The sequence below is a fragment of the Triticum dicoccoides genome, chromosome 4A, assembly GCF_002162155.2.
Source record: "Triticum dicoccoides isolate Atlit2015 ecotype Zavitan chromosome 4A, WEW_v2.0, whole genome shotgun sequence".
Taxonomy (NCBI): Eukaryota; Viridiplantae; Streptophyta; class Magnoliopsida; order Poales; family Poaceae; genus Triticum; species Triticum dicoccoides.
Window position 1 is genome coordinate 684,154,818 of NC_041386.1, and position 9,221 is coordinate 684,164,038.

The window sequence follows — 9,221 nt, forward strand, 5'->3', positions numbered from 1 at the left end:
TAGCCGTCTAAGGTTAGGGGAGAAAAACAAGTGGAACCGTTTTAGTATGTTTGTTAGCCCATTAGGTGTCTGGTGATGTCTTAAATGAGATACATTATATGCATGGACTGTACGAGCACTTACATCAACTCTTAGTATGATCCTACCGCTTGGTGATGTTAGGTGGCACTTGTTGAGTAAAGGTCTCTTTCATTTGAAGCATCCTACAACGTAGGAACAGAAAAAAACACATAGTTGGAATATCATGTCACCTTCAATACTACATTATTGAATAGTTGTTTGGTAGAGAACAGGAAAACGTAAGACTCTTTCCAAGAGTATGGAGTGAATAATAGAAATGAATCCTAAGGAAAAAATTATATGGTTTAGAATCCCATGAATCAAACAACCCATGTAGTAAAAATTTCATAGGACTAATTAGAATCCTCTCAAAATCCTTTGAAATAAAGAGTCCCTAAACAGGCCAAGGCATTGTATCGAGAACAAAAGATATTTATTGACATGAATGATGCTGACATTATAATTCACTGTATTTTCCTATTTTTCCTTTTGCCCATCTACCTCATCAATGAGGAATCATGTGCTCTTTATATTCGTGCACATATTCATTTGTAGCAATTATAAGGATAAAATAGACCTCGATCTCCGTACTAAGATATATGCATCAAACGAGAAGACTCACTTTGGAGTGAGAAAATACTACTTTGATATTTTGAATTTGTTGTGAGAATTTTTTTTCCATTCGTTTGGTAAATTCACAATGTTTCATTTAGGTTAGGAATGCATTCAATGCATTGTAACAAGAAATATGTTGTTGGTTTATTACTCAGTTCCACTAAGTTCAACATAGACACTCTAGAATAAACCTCAAAATGTGCCTGATTTATCCTATATAATTTGTTCTGAAACAAACTTGCACACACTATTTTTAGTTGTTCAATTGTCGTGAAAGTTGGAAAACTATTGCTGACCTAACTAGTTTACATATGCCACCTTCAGGCAATTTTGTGTTTGTGATTCAATAATATTAACAATAAAATTGTGAATGTTTCTCATGCTACAACGTTATGGCACTGTGGAAAGTTCACAATGCCATTTGTTTTAATCATGCCCATTGGTCTCGGATGTATGTCATTTGCGAAAAGTACGACATTTCATTCCTTTCACAATGCTCATGGAATCCAAGAGAGTCACCCGTTGGGGAACATAGCTGGGAGGTTGGGTCATATAGCTTGTATCCCCAAGCACTAGCTTAGCTACACCCTAGCTATTTTATAACGAGGTGATCACCTTCTATGTATCCCTTGGTATAGTCTCCTGGCCCTGAGGTGCTGGTGTTGAACTCCCCGTGGAATCTTCATGATGAATCTAAAGCGGAACTTGAGCACCAGCTAGAGCCCATCGCACCAAAGCTTCCTTAGGAGGGTCTAATGCTTCTAAGGCATTCACAGCAATCTGATGGAGTGAGATGGACTTCCTAATGGTGCATCATACCCCTGTTTAGCTTGAATATGCTAGTTGTTATTATTTAGACGAGAGATGTAAGCTAAACATGTTGGGTTTCTTCAAAGGGTTTATTCTCTATGGGTTGTAACTCATTGTATCATTTTGGTTTCATCAGCAATTGGGCCGTCGCAAGGCCCTATTATTCTAATAACACTCTAGAATGAGAAATTGTAACTTGCTCGCTTGGTTGAATTCATTACTTTCCGACCTTCCTATTAAGACTACTATCCGGGCTAGCACATGTGCTACTAGTAAACAACTCTGTACTGCAAAGAGCAAGTGATTTATAAGAAAACTTGATATTCAATAGGTTAAGCCACACTATGTATTTTCATAGAATAACATGTGGAAATTATAAATTTATTGCCAAATTAAGCACCTCGTTATCTTGTTCACACTTGATAGTATTAAGTTCCATTTGTATAAGTTACTTACTTTATTTCAAATTTCCCTAGAAAATACTTTATTTCAGTTTTAGTTTCTAGTTAGCAAAACATATCCTCCTCTTTTTTGAGGAGGAATACCCCGGCCACTACATTATTTTGATGCACACATCCATTTATTAAAATCATTCAAAACATGCCCACCTAAAGTGATTGTAGTTCAAATAATTCAAATTTTATCATATATTTTCTATACTTCAGATGGATAGTGCGGCAACAAGCACCTTTTTTTTGTTGTACTTATTGTTAACCCCCTTGCTTTGCACATATAAAATTGGACTGGTGATTAAGACTTGATACATTTATCGTATGGTACCATTATTAATAGTGGCATGGGAATGTCTCATTTAAATTGTTATAAAATGTTATAACAATGGTTCAACCAATCCTTCTAGTTTGCCAGTATACCTAAACTAGGGAGAAAATAAGTAAAATTTGTAAACAAATCCTTCATGGTCAACAAGAAATGGCCTTACTTCCGCAAACCCTTGTACAAAAATAGTCATCATAATTTTCGTATCATGTATTACGGTCAATTCAGACACTCGCTCAATTTTTGTCACCAAGGTTATAAATTTTACTTTGTAATGTCTTTTTAGGTATGTTGAAAGAAATGGTTTTTCTTGGAACTTTGTTGTTCCCAGGATGTTGATCACTTAGCTCTAAGTTTATTTCTCAAAGTCACCTCACTAAAAAGATAATAGTGACATAATCTTCAAAATTATTATTTGTGCATTTGGTTGCATTATTTATTGACCACATGAATCTGATGAACATGAATTGACATTTGATAGTTTACCGGTCACTTTTCTAAACAATTTATACATATTTCATATTGCACACAGTAAATAATAGGAAAATAAATGATCTTGGAAGAAAACTCATTCACGTCAATCTATTGTGAATAAATAGTGACGCAACATAACCTGGACGATGTGATTATAAGAAGAATAAATGGAAATAAATTTTAAGTATCACAATTGTAGTTACAAATTGTAGACTCTTGGGTGGACTAGTTGTTGTATTAGAATTTATATAGATTTAACGCAAGAATACACAAGTATTTGTGATAAAGTCTGGATTTACCTACTATACCTACCCAAATTGTAGACTCTTGTGTGGACTAGTTGTTGTATTAGAATTTATATACATTTAACGCAAGAATACACAACTATTTCTGATAAAGTCTTTATTTACCCACTATACCTTCCTTACTGCATATTAATGGAGATAGTACACTTCTAAGATCCTTATAGAGCATGCTTGCTCTTACCCGTGCAAGTGAACTAGCGCTCACTCTCATTCCCACTAAAATAATTTGTCATATTTTATCATCATTTTCTTTGATGCTCAAGTATTCATAGGCATTGGAGGTATTGGGAAGCCCTCAAGAAGATATTGGTGTGAACCGAGAAGTTAGTGAAGCACCTTTATCTTATCTACCAGGCCTTTGCAGAAGCTAGGCCATATTTTTAGAAAGGAGGCCACTGACCGGGATTTATAAAGGAAGTGCTTCAAGGACTGAGTACAATACAAGGTTTTCCTGGTGATCAATGAGTGGCGCTTGCGCAAGCACCGCCACCTCACCATGAGTCCGCACATTGCTAGTATTGTCTCCACGTACTCGTCAAGCTCATGCTCCAAGGACAACGAGAGCGCCAATGTTGGCCATAGGGGAGCGCCGCCACCCTCGTCCATGTTCCTTTGTCGTCATCCTCTGAAGGTGAAAATGAAGTTGAGGAGACAAGGGACGAGATCAAAACAAACCATGTGGTCGGCGAGAGTGAGAGAGATGAGAGTAGATTGAGAAAGAAGAGAATGAGATCTAGAATGAGGTGGTGCTGCTAGGAAGGAGGAAAATAGAAAGTGTGTGTGGCAATAGGGTTTCAAGGATTAGATGCTAGTGGGATTGGAGCTAAGTTATAATCACCGACGGCCAATTGAATAATGCATTCAAAAAAATTCAGTAGAAAAATCAAGAATAAGCCTTTTCTAACCCTAATATCTAGTGCCAGTTGGGGAGGTTCCCTCTATGAATGATTCGTTTGCTGGGGAAGGATTAAAACAACGAAATAAATACTCCCTCCATTTTCATATACAAGGCCACTATCAAAATTACAATTTGCAGTTATACAAGGCTACTAACGCTAATCAAGACAAAATTAATGATGTTTGCCTCATGCTAGCAAAGGATGACATTAGTTATCGCTTGCATGCATGTGGGAATGAGAAGGTTGGCTTTCATGCACCTCATTAATCAACCGAAGAGGAGTGAGAGCATTGGCTTGTTGTGCTAGGAGAGAAAAACACACATTAATTAACAGGACAAACAATGAGACAAGTTGGCTTACAACATTGACTTAAGCAGACATTAACTTTTGCCTTTGTACCTGTAATATGGGTTTGTGGCCTTGTGTACAAAAGTGGAGGGAGTACACTCCCTCGAGCGTTAGCTCTAGTGGGCTTCTAGCGTGAGCCCCAGGTTGGTCTAGAGGCCGAGTTATCAGATTTTTGTTTCTTCCCTCTGGATTTTTCGAACAAATTGCCATCAGTAGAAAAAACATTCTTTTCTTCCTATAGAAAAAGGCAGAGAAACATAAATTTGCAAATGCTATTTAAAATTGCCATCCTCTAATTTATAAAGAATCTTTGTACAAAAGATATAGTACGAAAAGTTCATGATTCACCGTGATGTTAAAAAACACATTTCCTTCCAATTGAGTGTTAACAAATACATAACTTGCCATGCTTTTATATTTTTGTTTTAAAATAAATAAAAATCAGAGGCAGAAATTGCCATGATCAAAAGTAAGTAAAGTTGCCATATGATTAAAATAAAATTGCCATGTTTTAATAATAAAATTGCCACGCTCTTAATAATAAAATTGTCTGTCATTAAAAATGAAATTGCCACACTCTTAATAGTAAAAATTCAATAAATAAGTCATAAAAATTCCCAAAGCTTGCCATGGGAAAAAGGGCCTGAAATTGCCATGTGTTGAAGACAAAAAAAAGTTCTGAATTTTCCATGGGATAAGGATTTTTTTTTCTAAAAAGTTTCCATGTGTATAGAACAACTTGACGTGTGAACATTAAAAATATATTTAAATTGGCTATATGACAAGTTCAAATAAAAAAAACTGTCATGTATATTTATTTCCAGAAACGTTGCCATGTACCTAAACAAAACATGTTTTTTCATATTTTACCACCTATAGTAAGAAAAGAAAAGAAAAGTAAAGGAGGCATGTTCGATCCCAGGTCTCCCAAGTCAAGCTTGAGGCACTAGCCAATGCGGTGACTCGGTTGTGTATGAATAAAATGAGTTCGCGCAGTTTTTATTATGTGGCGAACGAGTTTCAAAAGCGTACGTGGCAAGCAACCACACATGAAGATCTGCGCGGCGCATCCAACGGCAGGCAATGCATTTGCTAGGAGGAACCCAAAATCTGAAATTTGGCAGATAGCTCTTCCATTTCTTTTTCCGTCATGGACAAGCAATTCATTAAATTGGTCTCACACGAAGGCTCGCTATGTAAGTCACGAGTTAAGGGTGTATGAAAATAAGATGTCGCCATGTCATGTACGACTATCGGATAATTAGAGCACGCCATACTGCCCTACTTTTCCTTTCCAAGGAAATTCTTTGTGTCGTGCTCACCTTGCTTGAACGAGCTTATACTAGAGCAATTATCCCAAAGCATTTTCTCTGTATACACAAGTTTTCTTTATTAATACTCTCCATAAATAAGTTCATTCATCTCGTATGTTCTTTTTTATGGTGTTTGTCTCACATCTGAGAAGGGAGAGGCTGCAGGGGAGTAACGGACTGAAAGGGTAAACAGGCAAGGAAGCCAACTAACAGAGGATGAATTGGTGTTGAGTATCGTTATTATTAGAAAAGCTAGGATAACATATGATATTATTCTACTTGCTTTATACTCCAAAATGATTATGTACTCCTATATATATGCCTATAAGGCTCAAACAATACATCAACTATTTCACCAATCTTTCTCTTCTTTCTAACATGGTATTAGCTTTATCTCGATCATAAACCCTAGCCATCGCCGCTTCCGCACCTGCGCGCCACCCCTGAGGGCGGCACCGCCCGTACCTAGGGTTCGTCCGCTGGTCGTGTTGACCGACCTCCCTAGAGAGTCTTTTTCCTGAGCCCTCGCTTTAGGTTTTTCTCTCTCCCGCCGGTCATCTTGAACGGCGTGTTATTTTGGGTTTTTTGATCTATACTTGATCGGTTTGTGTCGCCCGCCATCGCCGTCTACCCCTGCCGTGTGTCTCTACTCCAACATCGGCGTAGCCACCCGGCCCCTTCATCGACCTAACGGCCTCGCACGACAGGCGGCCCTTAACGGCCGTCGTCCGCGCGTCTACCCGTCCGTCGCCCTGAACCGGGAGCCTCGCGCGACACAACCGTCGTCCGTGCGCCTGTCCGCTTGTCGGTCTACGCCGGCCATCACCGCCCTATCTTCAAATTCAGCGCGCCCCTCCACCGATCGAGTTCAGTGCTTGCCTTTCTTTCGACATTGATGGTTGGTCGGAAGGAATCGACGATGCCCCAGGTACACATTCTTCCTGCATTTGTCCAGGTATATACTTTTGGTGTCATCTAAATAGTGCGTGCATGAGTGGTATCCCTTGTTTGTCTGTCCTGAAAGGTTACTGAGAGTTGGCCAATCATTGATGGTGACAAAAGCAATGCATGCAGGTCAAATTCCTCCTGTTTGTGCTCATCCCACGCATGTACACTGTTTCCAATCCACAATTGTAAAATTTCTTCAAGTAATGGCCTTAAATACACATCAATGTCATTGCCGGGTTGCTTAGGGCCTTGGATGAGAACTGACATCATAATGAACTTCTGCGTCATGCACAGCCAAGGAGGAAGGTTATAGATGCATAGAGTCACGGGCCAAGTGTTGTGATTGCTGCTCTACTCCCCCAAAAAGGATTAATGCCATCCATGCTTAAACCAAACCATACGTTCCTTGCGTCACCTGCAAACTCCTCTCAGTACTTTCTCTCGATTTTTCTCCACTGCGACCCGTCAGCGGGTGCTCTCAACTTCCCGTCTTTCTTACGGTCCTCTCTATGCCATCACATAAACTTGGCATGCTCTTAGTTTCTGAACAGGCGTTTCAATCGTGGTATTATAGGATCATACCACACCACCTTGGTAGGAACCCTCTTCCGGGGGTGCTCGTCATCAACATCACCAGGGTCATCTCGTCTGATCTTATACCGCAATGCACCGCATACCAGGCATGCGTTCAAATCCTCGTACGCACCATGGTACATGATGCAGTCATTAGGGCATGCATGTATCTTCTGCACCCCCAATCCTAGAGGGCATACAACCTTCTTTGATGCATATATACTGTCGGGAAATTTGTTATCCTTTGGAAGCTTCTTCTTCAATATTTTAAGTAGCTTCTCAAATCCTTTGTCAGGCACACTATTATGTTCCTTCCATTGCAGCAATTCCAGCACGGTACCAAGCTTTGTGTTACCATCTTCACAATTGGGATACAAACCTTTTCTGTGATCCTCTAACATGCGATCGAACTTGAGCTTCTCCTTTTGACTTTCGCACTGTCTCCTTGCATCAACAATGACCCGGTGGAGATCATCATCGGGCACATTGTCTGGTTCCTCTTGATCTTCAACAACTTTCCCCGTTGCAGCATCACCGTATTCAGGGGGCACATAGTTGTCATCGTCCTCTTCTTCTTTGCTGTCTTCCATCATAACCCCTATTTCTCCGTGCTTAGTCCAAACATTATACTGTGGCATGAAACCTTATAAAGCAGGTGGGTGTGAATGGTTTTCGAGTCAGAGTACGACTTCGTATTCCCACATATAGAGCATGGACAACACATAAAACCATTCTGCTTGTTTGCTTCAACCACTTAGAGAAAATTATGCACGCCCTTAATGTACTTGGAGGTGTGTCTGTCACCGTACATCTATTGCCGGTTCATCTGCGTGCCTTATATATAACTAAGTGTGTCAAAAACCATTACGGAACATCATGAATAGATAATTAAGTGAGCAAATTAATAGATGTTCATCATCACATTAAAACCAAAGTACATACATAGTTCTCATTGAACAACATATAGCTCTCTAGAGCATCTAATTAATCAAACCATACATTGAAACTATGTAAAACATTTCAATGCGAAAACAAATTCGATCATAATCGCAACCAAGGTAACAATTGATCCAACAACATAATGATACCAAGCCTCGTTATAAATGGAATATTTTCTAATCTTTCTAATCTTCAAGTGCATTGCATCCATCTTGATCTTGTGATCATCGACGACATTCGCAACATGCAACTCCAATATCATCTTCTCCTTCTCAATTTTTTTAATTTTTTCCTTCAAGAAATTGTTTTCTTATTCAACTAAATTTAACCTCTCGACAATAGGGTCGGTTGGAATTTCCGGTTCACATACCTCCTAGATAAATAAAATCTATGTCATGTTGGTCGGCATAATTGTCATAAACAATAAATGAACCAAATAGTTATAAATATAATATATACCACATCTAAGTCATAGACAGGCTGAGGGCCGAGGGCCGGATACCAAAACCATCGCACTACATAATAAGAAGCAATAATAAAAAGTAAGAAAATTATACAAGTATCTATCTAAACATACAAGTAAGAATTTTTTTCGTTTTAGAAAAAAGATAAGAACAAGAGGCTCACCACGGTGGTGTCGGCGACGAGATCGGCGGGAGCGATCAACGGCGGTGAAGATGGGGACGGGATATGACGGACCGCTAAACCTAGACAAATATTGAGGAAAATGGAGCTTGAAGATCGAGCTGGGAGAGGAGAAAGCTTAAGTATTGTGGCTCGGGCATTCCATCGAACACCTCATGAGCATAGGAGGTGAGCTAGAGCACCACAAAGCCCTCCCCTTGCCAGCTAGAAAAAACAAAGGAGTGTGGAGTGCTCTGCTTGCCGGTGAGGGGGTATATATAGGCACATCATTGGTCCCGGTTCATGGCTTGCACCGGTACTAAAGGACACCCTTTGGTCCCGGTTCAAGCCACCAACTGGACCAATGATGATGGGCCAGGAGCGAGGCCCATTGGTCCCGGTTCGTCCCACCAACTGGGACCAAAGGGGCCAGACGAAGCGGGACCAATGCCCCAACGAGGCCCGGCAGGCCCCCTGGCCTCATGCACCGGGACCAATGCCCCCATGGGTCCCGGTTCGTGACTTAACCGGGACTT